This window comes from Natator depressus, chromosome 4, assembly GCF_965152275.1.
Source record: "Natator depressus isolate rNatDep1 chromosome 4, rNatDep2.hap1, whole genome shotgun sequence".
In the NCBI taxonomy this organism is placed as follows: Eukaryota; Metazoa; Chordata; order Testudines; family Cheloniidae; genus Natator; species Natator depressus.
The window spans coordinates 114,843,887-114,863,407 of NC_134237.1; positions in this window are offsets into that span (position 1 = coordinate 114,843,887).

The following is a 19,521-nucleotide window of genomic DNA, read 5'->3' on the forward strand; positions in this document are numbered from 1 at the left end:
GACTAGATGACCTCCCGAGGTCTCTTCCAACCCTAATATTATATGATTCTATGAACCCCCCAATGAGACCTTTCACTGCCCCAGTGTGTGTGTATGTTGGGGGGGTGAACCCCCAGGGAGACCCTGCACTGCCTCAGTGTGTGGGGGGCATGAGTTTCCTTTCCACCCCCAGTGAGATCCTGGACTGCCCCAGTGTGTATGTGTGTGGGGTGAACCTCTCCACTGCCTTACTGTGTGTGGGGGGGGTTATCCCCTTCCATCCCTCAGAGAACCGTGTACTGTCCCATTAGGGGGGGTGAGCCCCCCCTTCAGTCTCCAGTGAGGCCCTGCACAGCCCCAGTTTGTCAGATGGGAAGGGGTGAGCCCATCTAATATCAACAGGACTCCCTCCAGGAGTGATAGAGGTCCATCAAGACTGGGGTTTGGGGAATAATTTTTCTTCAATTGAATCATGTAAAATAAAAATTGGAAGTGTTCGTGCATTTACTAAAAAGATCAATATCTGTCTTTGGATCTTTGCACTCTAATCCCATTTACTTCCATGACAGCTCTGTATGTATCCAAGAGCATAGTTTGGTCTTATGTTTAGCATTCACTTTTTGTTTCTTAGAATAAACATTTTGTATACAGTAAAGGAAACACTTAGCCATTACAAGCCAACACTAATTTAAAGCCTTGGTCACACACACGAATTTTCCAGTATAGCAATACTGGCCAAACCCTCCTAATACAGATGCAGTTATGTGGTCACAAAAGTGCTTTTGCCAGTATCTCTTTTTCTGGGTCAGTGAATGAAACAAGCTGTATTTGGCAAAAGCACTTTTTTGTTGGTATAACTGCATCTACACTAGGGCTTTTGCCAGTATAAGTGTCGTAAAAAAAATCATAACTCTAACTACATAGGTATGTCTGCAAAACTTGTAAGTGTAGACCTGGCCTTAGGTGGGTGTTTTCATGCAATGTTTTCTTATATACAATATTGTTATGGCAGGTGTCACCAGGTGGTGCTATTACAGTGTGTTATAGTTGTCCAGTTCTTTTTCTCGGGATATGTCTGCACTGAAAATGCAACAGTGGCTCAGCTGCAGTGTGCCACTGTAGACACTACCTACTACCATTCCATTCCACCATCAACCTCAGCCTGGACAAGTCCACACAAGAGATCCACTTCCTGGACACTACGGTGCTAATAAGCTATGGTCACATAAACACCACCCTATACCGGAAACCTACTGACCGCTATTCCTACCTACATGCCTCCAGCTTTCATCCAGACCATACCACACGATCCATTGTCTACAGCCAAGCTCTACGATACAACCACATTTGCTCCAACCCCTCAGACAGAGACAAACACCTACAAGATCTCTATCAAGCATTCTTACAACTACAATACCCACCTGCTGAAGTGAAGAAACAGAATAACAGAACCAGAAGAGTACCCAGAAGTCACCTACTACAGGACAGGCCCAACAAAGAAAATAACAGAACGCCACTAGCCATCACCTTCAGCCCCCAACTAAAACTTCTCCAACGCATCATCAAGGATCTACAACCTATCCTGAAGGACGACCCATCACTCTCACAGATCTTGGGAGACAGGCCAGTCCTTGCTTACAGACAGCCCCCCAACCTGAAGCAAATACTCACCAGCAACCACACACCACACAATGGAACCATAACCCAGGAACCTATCCTTGCAACAAAGCCCGTTGCCAACTGTGTCCACATATCTATTCAGGGGACACCATCATAGGGCCTAATCACATCAGCCACAATATCAGAGGCTCGTTCACCTGCACATCTACCAATGAGATATATGCCATCATGTGCCAGCAATGCCCCTCTGCCATGTACATTGGTCAAACTGGACAGTCTGTACGTAAAAGAATAAATGGACACAAATCAGACGTCAAGAATTATAACATTCAAAAACCAGTTGGAGAACACTTCAATCTCTCTGGTCACTCGATTACAGACCTAAAAGTGGCAATACTTCAACAAAAAAACTTCAAAAACAGACTCTAACGAGAGACTGCTGAATTGGAATTAATTTGCAGACTGGATACAATTAACTTAGGCTTGAATAGAGACTGGGAGTGGATGGGTCATTACACAAAGTAAAACTATTTCCCCATGTTTATCTCCCCCTCCCCCACACACTGTTCCTCAGACATTCTTGTCAACTGCTGGAAATGGCCCACCTTGATTATCACTACAAAAGGTTCCCCACCCTCCCCGCTCTCCTGCTGGTAATAACTCACCTTAAGTGATCACTCTGGTTACAGTGTGTATGGTAACACCCATTTGTAGGATTCAGACAGGGTTCATGCGCTTGGCAACATTCAGGGCACACCCGGAGTGTTGTGTAGGAGCTGTGCACACACAGCTCCTCTCAAGGGCATGAACCTTGGAATCTCGCCCAGATGACATGAACCGTGGGAAGCCTCCCAGGACTGGGCTCAAGGCCCGAGAGCAAGGAATGCGGTAGATAGAAATTGGTAAATAAGAATGTTAAACAAAGCCAGTGTATTCCTTTTATCTGTTGGAGAATGTAATGTGCGGGGGGAGAGAAAGAATAAAGGGGAAGGTGGAAAGCTGACAGGCAGAAGTCCGTTGGCAGACCAGCTCGCTTGCTTGCTAAAAGCTCTGTGCTGTCTTGTATTTGAACCGCCACACCCATTGTTTCATGTTCTCTATGTATATAAATCTCCCCACTGTATATTCCACTTTATGCATCCTATGAAGTGAGCTGTAGCTCATGAAAGCTTATGCTCAAATAAATTTGTTAGTCTCTAAGGTGCCACAAGTACTCCTTTTCTTTTTACTACCTACACTGTTGGCAAGATAATCCACCTCCCCAAGAGGTGGTAACTAGGGTGGACAGAAGAATTCTTTCATCGATCTAGCACTGTCTATACTGGGGGTTAGGTCAGCATAGCCACTTCTCTCGGGGGTGTGAAAAATCCACACCCTGAGAGAAGTAGCTATGCTGATGTAAATTCCCAGTATAGATCCGCCCTAGTTTCCTCAATCATGGGAAGACATGTTGATTAGAATTGATTAGTTGATTGAATCAGGTTTGTTCTCTGGAACTGGGCATTTTTGTTAGGCTGAGATTCCCGAAAAAAGGGTTGCATGCAATCTGTTGACCACCTCTGTTCCATGACTGATGTATAAGTGTAAATAAAACAAGTTAATGTGTCAATGATTTCTCCACTGGGAAGCTGAGCTGCAGGGCCCTGGACATCTGCTACCACTCAGCAGAGGGGCAATGGTAGTCTCGGAACATGACACTGGTGATGGAAGAAGGGGCAATAGTATATTGCACTTTGAATTGTCATGCAGTGACACTAGCAACTCCATGAAAGGGCTGGAGAAGACTTTAAGAAATAACATTAGTTATGATTAATTAATATTATTGGGGTAAATTCATTCTCCCCAAGGCAAGCAGAAGTAGCCAGCCTTTGTGCAAGAAGAGACTGCAGGCATAGAGGGGAATGCAGTCTCACTCAGCAGGCTATGATGCTTCCCCCCCAGTAATTTCTGTACATGGAGAAGGGATAGGAGGGTGTGGATATGGCTGGTGGATCTGCATAGAATGTAACCTCCAACTCTGCTCCCACAGTTTCCTAGCCTGCTATTGGCCCATAAACTCCCATGGGAGTCCCCAAAGAGCAGAACTCCTCCCCCCTAGAAAGAATAGGTTCACAGCTTGGCTCATAGTAAGGTATTACTAAAAGTGAGAGAAGGTGGCAGAATCAGGATCTAGTTCCTATGTATTCTTATGCTTATGGAGCCTGATCCAAAAAAGAAAAAGTCAGTGGAAACTTTTTCATTGACTCCAATTGGCTTTGGATAAGATTTAGAGTTTTTATATTATTGGACTGTAGCTAATATAGCTCTTATGCTATCTGACTGTACTGTAGCTCTTAGGAATATAAAAGACGTGTTTGAAACCTTGACATTCATCTTATCTTCCTGTGTTCAGAAACAGCATTTCATTGGTGCTTATTTCATATCATGGGCTATTCCATTTTTGCTTTATTATATGCATGTAGGTACTTATAATTAAACGGTATATTAAACATGATTTTGGAATGAAAATTTGAACTATTACCGGGGGTGATTCACTATTGGCTGAAAGGGTCATATTAATCCTATTTGCTAAAGTAAATAAAAATCTGAGCAATGACTGGGATAACAGAAAAAGAGGGAAGTGGGAGCTTCAGCATATTAAAGCAAAATAGATTTTAAACCACAAAGTATAATTTAGGTCCTGATTCTGAAAAGACTTACGCACACACTTTGTGCACTGTGAATTCTCTTACTGAGGTCAATTGGATTACTCACAATGCATAAATTAAAAACATACATAACTCTTTGCAGGATCAGGATTTAAGATTGTAAACTCTTCAAACCAGGATTGTGTCTTTACTTGTATCTGTTAGATCCCTGCATGCTTTTAGGTGCTAAGACATAATGTGTGGGTGGAGAATGAGATGTTTTTCATCTATTTGCTGAAAATAGCAAAATTATAATATTGGTTAATTCATAATAAAATTACAGAACCCATTCTTGAACTTTTACAGTCTTTAAAACTTCTACTCAGAGTATGAGGACAGGAGCCGATATATTTTTCAGTGGCAACATGGTGTTAAAATTTTGCATAGCTGATCTCATCTGTCAGCAATAGACTGAGTAGCTAATCTGGAAGAGGAAAACGTTAAAATATTTTTTTTACCTGGAGAGAAGGCTGCTTAAATGGTCTTTCTCATTAAGTATATAATACCCTTGTCCTCTTCCGCAGAGATAAACAGATAGCTTTGTAGATTGAACTACTTTAAAATCAGTTGCTAAGAACTGGTTGCCAGACCTTTTATTTGAACTTGATCCTAGCTTCCTGTATACAGTAACTGCATCTACTCAGTGGTTATTTGCAGTTCCACAGGCACGCACCTTGTTTTGAAAGTTTAAAGCTTAGTTGGGGCCAGATAGGTTTCAGTAGTACATGCCGTAGCTTCCTGTAATTGCTAAAAAGACTAACCTTGAAACTTTAGATTTTCAGGTTGGAGTAAATTTCCTAAACACACACAAAGAACTACATTCTTTCCATAAGCACGGCAGGTAAATATGTAAAAATGTATACACTGAGGTTTCAGTTATACCTCTGCAGAGAAAGACCCAAGCAATGCCTGGAGGCATTAGGCCTTTGCAAAGTATAATTTTCCAGCCATTGTGAGGAGAACTTGGTGGGCATCAGAACTTGATATATCTGTGCAACAGCAACAGGTGTATCCAGTGCTGTCCCCAGTGCAGCCCTTCTGGGATAAATGGGATCTGGGACAGGTTAATCCTCTCTCTGCAACACAAGATTCCCTGTCACATGCAGTCTCCTGTACATGAGTAGCTCAGTAGAGGGAAAGAAGCTCCTGAACTTTCTCCTCTCCAGTACACCCATGCTGGAGCAGCTATAATTTGGCCATAACTATAAAACTACCTCAAATGTATTTTATGTGTTCCATATTTTTTTGGCATAGAAACAGCAACTCCTTCTATGTGATGTTAATGTTGAAAACTTAATCAACATATCAAAAGGTAAGGCAATTTGCTTACAAATCACATTTGTAATCACGGCAAATCAAAAGGGGAGAAAAGCTGTATTTGAAGATTGTTTAAATCACTGAGCAAATTGCATGCATTCTCACTGGCCCAAATTCAAAGTAAACTCAGCAACTTCATGCATGTGTAAAGAATTCTTTTTCAGAGTTTAAAACTAAACTTAGAAAAAAGTACAGTGTCTGTATGAAGAGCCTCACCGAAAGAATGTTCAGTATATACATAATGTTAAGAACATAAGAAAGGCCATACTGGGTCAGAGCAAAGGTCCATCCAGCCCAGTATCCTGTCTATCAACAGTGGCCAATGCCAGGTGCCCCAGATGGAGTGAACCTCACAGGTAATGATCTAGTGATCTCTCTCCTGCCATCCATCTCCACCCTCTGACAAACAGAGGCTAGGACACCATTCCTTACCCATCCTGGCTAATAGCCATTAATGGGCTTAACCTCCATGAATTTATCCAGTTCTCTTTTAAACTCTGTTATAGTCCTAGCCTTCACAACCTCCTCAGCAAGGAGTTCCACAGGTTGACTGTGCACTGTGTGAAAAAGAACTTCCTTTTATTTGTTTTAAACCCGCTGCCCATTAATTTCATTTGGTGGCCCCTAGTTCTTATATTATGGGAACAAGTAAATAACTTTTCCTTATTCATTTTCTCCACACCACTCATGATTTTATATACCTCTATCATATCCCCCCTTAGTCTCCTCTTTTCCAAGCTGAAAAGTCCTAGCCTCTTTAATCTCTCCTCATATGGGACCCGTTCCAAACCCCTAATCATTTTAGTTGCCCTTTTCTGAACCTTTTCTAATGCCAGTATATCTTTTTTGAGATGAGGGGACCACATCTGTACGCAATTGTCATAAATATAAAGGGAAGGGTAAACCCCTTTAAAATCCCTCCTGGCCAGAGGAAATCTCCTCTCACCTGTAAAGGGTTAAGAAGCTAAAGGTAACCTCGCTGGCACCTGACCAAAATGACCAATGGAGAGACAAGATACTTTAAAAAGCTGGGAGGAGGGAGAGAAACAAAGGGTTTGTGTGTCTGTCTACATTTTGTCTTTGCTGGAGATAGACCAGGAATGAAGCCTTAGAACTTTTAGTAAGTAATCTAGCTAGGTATGTGTTAATTATGATTTCTTTAAATGGCTGAGAAAAGAACTGTGCTGAATAGAATAACTATTTCTGTCTGTGTATCTTTTTTGTAACTTAAGGTTTTTGCCTAGAGGGGTTCTCTATGTTTTGAATCTAATTATCCTGTAAGGTATCTACCATCCTGACTTTACAGGGGGGATTTTTTTTTTAATTTCTATTTACTTCTATTTCTATTAAAAGTCTTTTTGTAAGAAAACTGAATGCTTTTTCATTGTTCTCAGATCCAATGGTTTGGGTCTGTGGTCACCTATGCAAATTGGTGAGGCTTTTTATCCAACATTTCCCTGAAAAGGGGGGGGGGGTGCAAGTGTTGGGAGGATTGTTCATTGTTCTTAAGATCCAAGGGTCTGGGTCTGTAGTCACCTAGGCAAATTGGTGAGGCTTTTTACTAAACCTTGTCCAGGAAGTGGGGTGCAAGGTTTTTGGGAAGTATTTTGGGGGGAAAGATGTGTCCAAACAGCTCTTCCCCAGTAACCAGTATTTGTTTGGTGGTGGTAGCGGCCAATCCAAGGACAAAAGGGTGGAATATTTTGTACCTTGGGGAAGTTTTGACCTAAGCTGGTAAAGATAAGCTTAGGAGGTTTTTCATGCAGGTCCCCACATCTGTACCCTAGAGTTCAGAGTGGGGGAGGGACCTTGACAGCAATATTCAAGATGTGGGGGTAACAAGGATTTACATAAGGGCAATAAGATATTCTCCATCTTATTCTCTATCCCTTTTTTAAATGATTCCTAACATCCCGTTTGCTTTTTTTGACTGCTGCTGCACACTGCGTGGACGTCTTCAGAGAACTATCCACAATGACTCCAAGATCTTTCTCCTGATTAGTTGTAGCTAAATTAGCCCCATCATACTGTATGTATAGTTGGGGTTATTTTTTCCAATGTGCATTACTTTACATTTATCCACATTAAATTTCATTTGCCATTTTGTTGCCCAATCACTTAGTTTTTGAAGTTCTTCACAGTCTCCTTTGGTCTTAACTATCCTGAGCGGTTTAGTAGCGTCTGCAAACTTTGCCACCTCACTATTTACCCCTTTCTCCAGATCATTTATGAATAAGTTCAATAGGATTGGTTCTAGGACTGACCCTTAGGGAACACTACTAGTTACCCCTCTCAATTCTGAAAATTTACCATTTATTCCTACCCTTTGTTCCCTGTGTTTTAACCAGTTCTCAATCCATGAAAGGATCTTCCCTCTTATCCCATGACAACTTAATTTACATAAGAGCCTTTGGTGAGGGACTTTGTCAAAGGCTTTCTGGAAATCTAAGTACACTGTGTCCCCTGGATCCCCCTTGTCGACATGTTTGTTGACCCCCTCAAAGAACTCTAATAGATTAGTAAGACATGATCTCCCTTTACAGAAACTATGTTGACTTTTGACCAACAATTTATGTTCTTCTATGTGTCTGACAATTTTATTCTTTACTATTGTTTCAACTAATTTGCCTGATACTGACGTTAGACTTACCTGTCTGTAATTGTCAGGATCACCTCTAGAGCCCTTTTTAAATATTGGAGTTACATTAGCAATCTTCCAGTCATTGGGTACAGTAGCTGATTTAAAGGACAGGTTACAAACCATAGTTAATAGCTCCACAATTTCACATTTGAGTTCTTTCAGAACTCTTGGGTGAATGCCATCTGGTCCTGGTGGCTTGTTACTGTTAAGTTTCTCAAATAATTCCAAAACCTCCTCTAGGGACACTTCAATCTGTGACAATTCCTCAGATTTGTAGCCTACAAGAGACGGCTCAGTTTTAGGAATCTCCCTAACATCCTCAACCGTGAAGACTGAAGCAAAGAATTCATTTAGTTTCTCTGCGATGACTTTATCGTCTTTAAGTGCTCCTTTTGTATCTCGAGCGTCTGGGGCCCCACTGGTTGTTTAGCAGGCTTCCTGCTTCTGATGTACTTAAAAAACATTGTTATTACCTTTTGAGTTTTTGGCTAGCTGTTCTTCAAACTCCTTTTTGGCTTTTCTTATTACATTTTTACATTTAATTTGGCAGTGTTTATGCTCCTTTCTATTTACCTCAGGATTTGACTTCCACTTTTTAAAAGATGTCTTTTTATCTCTCACTGCTTCTTTTACATGGTTGTTAAACCACAGTGGCTCTTTTTTAGTTCTTCTGTGTTTTTTAGTTTGGGGTATACATTTAAGTTGAACCTCTATTATGGTGTCTTTGAAAAGTGTCCATGCAGCTTGCAGGGATTTCACTCTCGTTACTGTACCTTTTAATTTCTGTTTAACTAACCTCCTCATTTTTGCATAGTTCCCCTTTCTGAAATTAAATGTCACAGTGTTGGGCTGTTGAGGTGTTCTTCCCACCACAGGAATGTTAAATGTTATTATATTATGGTCATTATTTCCAAGCGGTCCTGTTATAGTTACCTCTTGGACCAGATCCTGCGCTCCACTCAGGACTAAATCGAGAGTTGCCTCTCCCCTTGTGGGTTCCTGTACCAGCTGCTCCAAGAAGCAGTCATTTAAAGTATTGAGAAATTTTGTCTCTGCATTTCGTCCTGAGGTGACATGTACCCAGTCAATATGGGGATAATTGAAATCCCCCACTATTATTGAGTTCTTTACTTTGATAGCCTCTCTAATCTCCCTTAGCATTTCATTGTCACTATCACTGTCCTGGTCAGGTGGTCGATAATAGATCCCTACTGTTATATTCTTATTAGAGCATGGAATTACTATCCATAGAGATTCTATGGAACATGTGGATTCATTTAAGATTTTTATTTCATTTGATTCTACATTTTCTTTCACATATAGTGCCACTCTCCACCCCACACGACCCGTTCTGTCCTTCCGACATATTTTGTACCCCGGAATGATTGTGTCCCATTGGTTGTCCTCACTCCACCAGGTTTCTGTGATGCCTATTATATCAATATCCTCCTTTAACACGAGGCACTCTAGTTCATCCATCTTATTATTTAGACGTCTAGCATTTGTGTACAAGCACTTTAAAAACTTGTCACTGTTTATTTGTCTGCCCTTTTCTGATGTGTCAGATTCTTTATGTGAATGTTGCTCTTCTGATCTGGCCCATACTTTATCCTCTTCCATCCTCTCCTCCTGACTAAAACCTAGAGAATCTCTATCAATAGACTCTCCTCTAAGAGAAGTCTCTGTCCGATCCACGTGCGCCTCTGCAGCCATCGGCTTTTCCCCATCTCTTAGTTTAAAAACTGCTCTGCAACCTTTTTAATGTTAAGTGCCAGCAGTCTGGATCCACTTTGGTTTAGGTGGAGTCCATTCTTCCTGTATGGGCTCCCCCTATCCCAAAAGTTTCCCCAGATCCTAATAAATATAAACCCCTCCTCTCTATACCATTGTCTCATCCACGCATTGAGACTCTGAAGCTCTGCCTCCCTATCTGGCCCTCCACGTGGAACTGGAAGTATTTCTGAGAATGCCATCATAGAGGTCCTGGATTTCAGTCTCTTTCCTAGCAGCCTAAATTTGGCCTCCAGGACGTCTCTCCTACCCTTCCCTACGTCATTGGTACTTACATGTACCACGACCACTGGCTCCTCCCCAGCACTACACATAAGTCTATCTAGATGCCTCAAGAGATCCGCAACCTTCGCACCAGGCAGGCAAGTCACCATATGGTTCTCCTAGTCATCACAAGCCCAGCTATCTATGTTTCTAATGATCGACTCTTCCATTACTAACACCTGCCTTTTCCTAATGACTGGAGTTCCCTCCCGCAGAGAGGTAACCTCAGTGTGAGAGGATACCCCAACATCATCTGGAAGGAGGTTCCCAACTATGGGAAGGTTTCCCTCTGTTCCCGTTGACTGCTCTCCTTCTCTGGACCTTTCAGACTCCTTAACAGCACAGGGGCTGTCTGACCGGAGGTGGGACAAATCTACAGTGTCCCAGAAAGCCTCATCAACATACCTCTCTGCCTCCCTAAAGCTCCTCCAGTTCCATCACCCTGGCCTCCAAAACCAGTACATGGTCTCTGAGGGCCAGGAGCTCCTTGCACCGAATGCACACATACGCCACCTGCCCACAGGGCAAGTAATCATACATGCTACATTGAGTGCAATAAACAGGATAGCCCCCACTCTGCTGCTGGGCTTCTGCCTGCATTTTCTCCTACAGCTACCTAGGTTAATGATAGGGTTTTTGTTTAAATAAAGAAGTTTTGATTTTTGTTTAGTTTAAAGGTTTTAAAGAATGGCAAGCGTACCTCACCCCCTTTCCAAACTCCCTCTCGAAACTCCCTGTTAGTGGCCCCTGGTCGCAAAGCTCTCTGGTCGCTTGCTCACTGCTTTATAAAGCCCTGGCCTTCTTGGTAGCCCTGACTAAGGCTCAGCCAATGATCAGACGCTTCTGTTCATGTATAGAAAGATGGATCTGAAGAGCACACTACTTTCCAAGTTGGACAAAGTAAGTTGCATTGTCTATGGCAACAAATTGCATTTTCTGTGGCTGCTAGATACTAATGCAATTTGCAATAACATCAAAGTTATATTATTTCTTTTGACTCCAGACCACTACTATCCAATCCGCACCAAAAAAATCCTTAAAACCCAATGTATCATTTCCTAAAATCTTCTGTGATATGGGATGTCCAGGGAAACATTAAAGTCTGAGTAAGGGTTTAGGGAAAAACAACAACCTGTCTTTATCATTATTCAGGGACATGGGTACCCTATAACATTAAACCATTTTTAAATTGTATTGGAGGACAGCTGTATTCTAAGTGTGTCCGCTGATATGGTAGATACCATCTAAATTACATGATCAAAGTGCTAAAGATTTTTTTTGTATATAGTATAAACAAAATTATGGGAGCTTTATAAAGTTTGGCTTTCTACAACATTCAGTGCTGAATCCTGGCTCTGCCAGTTGACCCACTGTGAACACTAGAGGGAGCTAACAGAAAGAGTCAGGAGGAAGGGAGACATTGTGACAAGAGTGGAGCTATTAGAAATTCCTGTGATTTTATGGCAGTAAAGAATAAAGTGGACTAGGTTTGATGCAAATTGAATTAATGTGGTCTATTATTAGGGTGGATGCAATTTCTCTGCACCACTTTTTTCCTCACTTCCAATGGCTATCCCACAGTGCTTTGCAGGTGAACACTGATCTGTCTGTTCACCTGTGTGCCCTCCTCTGGTCTGGTGTCAAGTTCTCAGGATATCCCCTCCCCCCTTTAAAAGCTGACACAGAGACAGAACTTGCCCATTTGCTCCTGGAATCAAGTGTATTAGCATTCTTGTGATATGACTAGGACAGCACTCCAGAAGCCCTACAACATGCCTCAAGCTGTTTGAGGTCATGCTGAGACGCTGGATCTCATTGCCTCATCAACATAGGAAGCTCTCGTGGCCAGCCACCAGAATAGAGACCTTTTTGTAGACTTTGCCAAGTAGATGTCCGAGAGGGGCCATGACCAGGGTACCAACAGTGCTGGATAAAGACCAAGCAACTCAGGAATAAGTACATTGAAACGAGGGACAAAAGGGGATAATCCAGCAAGGGACATGTGACCTGTCCATTTTTATGATGAACTGGGCAGGATCTTATGCAATTATAGCACAACCCGTCCAAGACACCAAGCTGAGCCTGCAGGCTGCACTCTACCCCTCACTGAGGACAATTGGCAAGGCCAGCTGGGGATGAGCTGTCCCTCAGAGCCAGGATCTTTTTGGAAAGCCAAGGGCAATATACCTTCATCCCCATTTGCATCGGGCAAGTGCGAATCCCAGCCAGAAATACTAGCTGGGACTGAAGAGGCAGATCCTCTGCAGGGAACTTTGGCCGGTAAGTAGCTATGCTTGCAATGTATTATTTATTATTATTGTGCTATTCTGCCATTCTACCTTCTCTCTGGGTGATCTTTGAGTATCCAGCCCCTGCCTCCCTGCTTCCCATACATCTTTCCAAAACGCTGGCTGGTCCGCTCGGGCGATCGGCTTCGGTCTTGTGCTAAAGCCACAACTATTAACAATTTTCAGGACCGAGGGATGGAGGGCACTTGCCCATTCCCCTCTTTCCCTTTCCCTCTACCTCAACTCTTTCTGCCTAGCAAACACCTTTCCCCCTTAAATCCTATTTGCCAGCCCAATATGGAGTCTGGCAGCACAGCTGCCGCCCCAGCCCACGCCTCTCCCACGGCATATTTGAATAATGAAAAAAATCATTTGTGCAAAACATGACAGTTTATTGAGACAATGGTTACAAGGAAAGAAGCTTGGTTAGTGTGTTTGTAGTTTACCTGCGGTATACATGGACATTGCATGCCTGGGGTACAAAGGTACAAACAGGACTATTCCCTGCTGACGTTTAAATGCCGTGCATTCCAGCTGACAATCATTGGAGGACTCTGTCTATTTTTCTCTGCACTTTTTCTTCTTGTCTGCAGAAATAAAGCAGAACTTAAGCCCAAGGAATTGCTCAGTTCTGGGTTCACACACTGTAAGGAATAGCCACACACACCCATGCCCCATGGCATAGCTCGCAAGCCCCTCCCACTCCTGCAGCATTTCTGGAGGGGCCATCCTGGTGAACAACTTCACAGGGTTTGTCACTGGTCTGCTCTTTGCCTTTTTTGAATAAGATCATTCTCCGCCTCCTAGTCACCCGCCGCAGTCTAGGTTCAGCCTAAAGGAGATGCAGGGGGGCTTAGCCCCTGATGTTCCCCCATATCTCCTCTGACATCATAGAAGTGCCTCAAATACAAAAATACAAAGCATTTCTATGGCCAAGGAGAGCATGGGAAAAGACAGGGAGATGCAAAGGCCACTCATGGCATTGTGCTGAGCCAGAAGACTCTTCTATAAAACATGCTCCTGTTAGGCCAGGAGTGCTGCAGTCCTGTAAGCCAGGACCCAGCTATAACCTTCAGCCCCTGGACAAAACTGGCTACTGGCACCAACACCAACTCCCCCTCACCAAACCCGAACAGGTCTCGTCCCAGAGGCCATTCCCCTCTGAGGTCCAACATCTGCCCACTGAAAACACTGGCTCCTGGGAGCCCAGAACTTTTGAGCTCTTCAATGCACCAGAAAATGTTATGCTGGGGCACTCAACTCCAGGACCCCTGTGTACAAAAAGAGGCACAGGAAAGACCTATATGGGCCTCTAATTTAAGCCTTCCCCCCTCCTCTGTTATTTTTGCACTGTCTGCATTGTTGAACTTTCAATATGGTTTACACTGTGTTTATTTAAGGGTTTGCTCTTTGTTGGTCAGTAAGTAGATTGCTTTGGTAAATGAATTTTCAAATAAAACATAGGTTCAATGAAAACTTTATTTTTGGCTTTATTACTGTTTCATAATAAAAACCATTTCAAATCCATTTTGGCCTATTACAACTCATCATTGCATGTAACACATACAATCCTTTAAATACAGCTAAAATAATTCATAGAGTTTTACAAACAAACTATACTGCACTTGCTCACAGTCTATCCCAACCCCACCTCCATGGATTAGCAACTGGATGTATAGCTACACATGTTCGATCATGAGACTCAAAATATGAACAATAGACATCCCTGACAATATTCCCCCAGGTGCTAGTGGTCTCTGTGGGGTGCCTTACTGGCTGCTCGAATCACTGAGCAAGTCTCTGCACCTCCGCCTCCCACCCGTCAATAAGGCTTTCCCCTTGGTCTCACAATTACTGCACAGAACACAACACATAGCTATAATGGTTGGGGCTTGTTTTCTGCTTCTTGCAAATAATTCCATGAGCAGTGCCATCTCCCTGTTCAGACAGCCAAATATCCACGCAACTACCATTTTTCAACTACTCAAGGGATAGTTAAAATGTTCCTTCCTTCTGTCCAAGTGGCCTGTGTATGACTTCATTAACCAGAGCATCCCAGAATAACTGGACCAGCTTCAAAACCAGCAATGTCCAGCGTGGTCCTGGGGCAAACTTTCCTTTCTCCATTAATTTAAATAGAACGGAGTTCTGAAAGATCCCAGCATCGTGAACTCTTCCAGACCACCCAGCATTTATGTTTGTAAACCTGCTGCAGTGGCTAACCACTCCTTGGTGCACCATGGAGAAATAGCTCCTTCTATTTATAAATTCTGTGCTTTGAGAGGTGGGGAAGGGCATGATAGACACATAGGTTCTATCAATTGGCCCAATACAGTCTGAGAAACCCCTGCATATAAAGCCATCAATGTCTGAGCATTACCCAGCTAGACAGTATCTTAAAATAGCACAGCAGGCCTGCATGACAAAGGCCCCAACAGTTGATCTTCCCAAGCTAAACAGGTTGACTATAGACCATTTACATTCTGAGGTGGCCAGCTTCTAAAGGGCAATGGTGTTCCCCTTCTCCACGGGCACGGGGCACTATATGTTGGTATAGCTGCTGCTGCAGCTCTGGGCTCAGTTCTGCACAGATCTCAAAAAAGGATGCAGTCCCCATCCTGAAAATCTCTCATCACTGCTGATTGTCCCAGGTCTGCAGACCCATCCTCTCCTACCATTCCATGCTGGTTTGCTCTCATGGTTGGGACAGAAACAGTGCTGCATGGTGTGTAGTTGATCCTGGAACAAATCCTCTAGTTCTAACAGCTCAGGATCCTCAACCTGCCTCAAGAGGTTCCCAGTGTTCTCCTGCTGCCAGAGGAGCCTCTGATGCTGTCATTGAATATTCTCCTGCACCCCCGCCCCATCTGCTTGATGGTGGGCAAAGTCCAATGCTGAATGTGTCCAGGTTTGAATGTTGTGACACAGCCCAAGCAGTCTCTCCATATTCATGCATACCACCATAGCAGCACAGTGCATTTTTAGACCAGTGCTGGCAGACAGCCATTCAAAATAGTGCTAGCCTGCTGTGACCTACCGGAGTCAATCCAGACCATTGAGGGGGCTATGTCACCCCTGTCATGCAACCTTGAGTGCCTTACAATGCCTTGCTGAATTAGTTCCCACTTGGGCTGCTCACAAACAGCTTTCCTGCACGCAAGCCAAACCCTGAGTGTCTGTGTGGATCTGCAGCCTGTCAGCTACACCCTGGCTTTCACCAGCTTTGGTTATACTGTAGGGTGACCCCAACACACCCACAGTCCTGGATTTTCCCCCAGAAATGTATGTCCTATACTGCCCTCTACTGGACAGTACAAATATTTTAAGTTTTATTTTACTTTAAGGGAATAATATACCAGCTTATCATCTTAAATAAAGTTACCCAGACACTTCAACTTAAATACACTGGATTAGATAAAACAGTAAAACAAGATTATTAACTACAAAGAAATAGATTTAAGTGATTACAAGTAATGAGGCATAAAAGTCAGAAATGATTTCAAGAAAAATAAAGATATAAAGCTTACTAGTATCTAACTTAACAAACTATGTTAGAGTCAAGCAACAGTTCTCACCAAGTGCTTCCAGCCAGATTACTGATCAAACTCTTCATGACATCTCCCCACCACCCTGAGTCCAGCAGCTGTTTCCTTTTGTCTTCTCAGGTGCAGTGGCCATAGAGAGAGAGCGAGGGATCCCTTGGGGTGTTTGTCCCTCCTTTTTATAGTTTTAGTATCCCCCTTGAAAAACCTTTCCAGCTGAGAACGAGGAGACAAATTGTCTATGTGGAAGGATGTTCCCTGCTGGCTATTTTCACCTGTTTGAGATTTCTTTGTTTTACCTTTCTGCTTGATGACTCTGTTTGCTGGTTAAATGCAAATTAAGATAAGTACACACTTCTGTGTTTAGGTGAGACCTGTTTGCTGACTTCTGCCTGGGCAGGCTGTGGGGTTTGGAACATGTGTTAATAACATCATACAGGGGAATCTTACAACTTCACATTCAGTGTTACCACACGTATTTTATCAGGACAGTACTAACCAGCAATTTATGCGTTTTCAGATGATACCCTACAAGGCATACCTTGTACAAAAATTATTACAATAGTGTGTAGGGTGTGGACACAGAGGTGTATTCCATCACACTTGCCCAGAAAGGAAGCATGGGTGGAGACAATGGAAAGAACTTTTTAAAAAATATTTGAACCCGCCTGGCTTCGACATGCCACAATTCACAGCTCTAACAATCCCATGATGCATGCTGCTCAGCCACAAAGCAAAGGACCATGGATACCCTGCAAGAACGCTACTCCCTCAGTTAGCAGCAAACCGCCCCATGTGTTCAGATGATGAAAACTGAAAATGGAAGAGGAATCCCGTGTGCATGCTATTGGTGTGTCATGCATACTGCAAGTTATCAGATGCCCATCAAAAAGTTTTGCATTAAATCCCCCATGAAGACCTACCCTTAGGTTAAGTATTAGTTTGTTTCCATTTCTTTCTGCATTCATATTATGGCATCATTAGGATTTGCTAGTTGGAATATGTGTATTGAGAATACAAACATAATAGAAACATAAGAAATGTCTTTTCTTTTTCATTTAAATTGATGTTTATTTGTGTTCTCTTGTTTCTACTCTCTTGGCTTCATCCTCTGCAGTCTGATATTTCATCTAAAACGGGGAAGAAGGATTGTAAGAAGACGACTTTGGCAAACTGTAGTCATACATCCCCTAGGAAAATACAATCATTTTCAGTGAACACAATACAATGAGGAGGTGTCTTATTACATAATTGAAGAGACAATGTCTTTTGTATGCATTCTGGTTCACTTTTCACACTAAATTAATCTTAATAAGCATCTGCTTTGAGTAAAGAGAGTTTTGTGATAATTCAACCATGACCTCTCTAGAAGTCCAAATTATTTCACTTTATGTCTCAGACTGGAGTATTCTTTTGAAACATTCCTCTTTACTGTATGATAATCAGTGTGTTAACATGAGTTGATTAATCCCATCAGTCTAACTAATGTTGATATCCTGGCTCTTGTGCTCTTTTCCCAATAAACTCATGATTATGAAATCACTGGCTTTACAACCCAAACTGGAAGATACACAACTGCATTTATCTTATCAATTAGTCAGCCATTAGACTTTTTGATATTTATTCAAAGACGAAAATAAAAACCTTTTCTAAACCACCAATACAACAAAATAGAAAGTAAAGTCCTTTTAAAGAAGGCTTTCTTTTAATTTTAGAATATAGACTGAGTTGAGGTGTGTGAAAAATGCTTATTCTGATTTGTCAAATTATATATAAACTTGGAAGGATTCAATTTTTCTTGGTAAATGTTGGTAAACGTCAATTTAACCATATACACACAAAGGAATGAAAAAATATTTAAATTAGGGCTGTCAATTAATCGCAGTTAACTCATGCAATTAACTAAAAAAATTAATCACGATTAAAAAAATTAATTGCAATTAATTGCACTTATAACAATAGAATACCAATTGAAATTTATTAAATATTTTTGGATGTTTTTCTACATTTTCAATGTTGATTTCAATTACAATACAGAATACAAAGTGCACAGTGCTCACTTTATATTATTATTTTTTATTACAAATATTTGCACTGTAAAAATGATAAACAAAAGAAATAGTATTTTTCAATTCACCTCATACAAGTACTGAAGTGCAATCTCTTTAGTGTGAAAGTGTAACTTACAAATGCAGATTTTTTGGTTAGATAACTGCACTCAAGAACAAAACAGTGTAAAACTTTAGAGCCTACAAGTCTACTCAGTCCTACTTCTTATTCTGCCAATCGCTAAGACAAACAAGTTTGTTTACATTTATGAGAGATAATGCTGCTTGCTTCTTATTTACAATGTCACCTGAAAGTGAGAACAGGTGTTCGCATGGCACTTTTATAGATTGCAAGATATTTACATGCCAGATATGCTAAACATTCGTTTGCCCCTTCATGCTTTGGCCACCGTTCCAGAGGAGATGCTTCCATGTTGATGATGCTCGTTAAAAAAACAATGCATCAGTTAAATTTGTGACTGTACTCCTTGGGGAGAGAATTGTTTGTCTCCTGCTCTGTTTTACCTGCATTCTGCATATATTTCATGTTATAGCAGTCTCAGATGATGACCCAGCACATGTTCGTTTTAAGAACACTTTCACAGCAGATTTGACAAAAGGCAAAGAAGGTACCAATGTGAGATTTATAAAAATAGCTACAGCACTCAACTGAAGTTTTAAGAATCTGAAGTGCTGTCCAAACTCTGAGAGGTACGAGGTGTGAAGCATGCTTTTAGAAGTCTTAAAAGATCAACACTCTGATGCAGAAACTACAGAACCAAAACCACCACAAAAGAAAATCAACCTTCTGCTGGTGGCATCTGACTCAGATGATGAAAATGAACATGTGTCAGACCGCACTGCTTTGAATCGTTATCAAGCAGAACCCATCATCAGCATGGAAGCATGTCCTCTGGAATGGTGGTTGAAGCATGAAGGGACATATGAATCTTTAGCACATCTGGCACATAAATATCTTGCAATGCTAGCTACAACATTGCCATGTGAATGCTTGTTCTCACTTTCAGGTGACAAGAAGCACGCAGCATTATCTACTGTAAATTGTAATCAGCCTTGTTTGTCTGAGTGATTGGCTGACCAGGAAGTAGGGCTGAGTGGATCTGAAGGCTTGAAGGTACATTGTTTTATTTTTGAATGAAGTTTTTCTGGTACATAATTCTACATTTGTAAGTTCAACTTTCATGATAAAGAGATTTCACTACAGTACTTGTATGAAGTGAATGGAAAAATACATTTTTTTGTTTTTTACAGTGCAAATATTTGTAATAACAAATAAATATAAAATGAGCACTGTACACTTTGTATTCTGTGTTGTAACTGAAA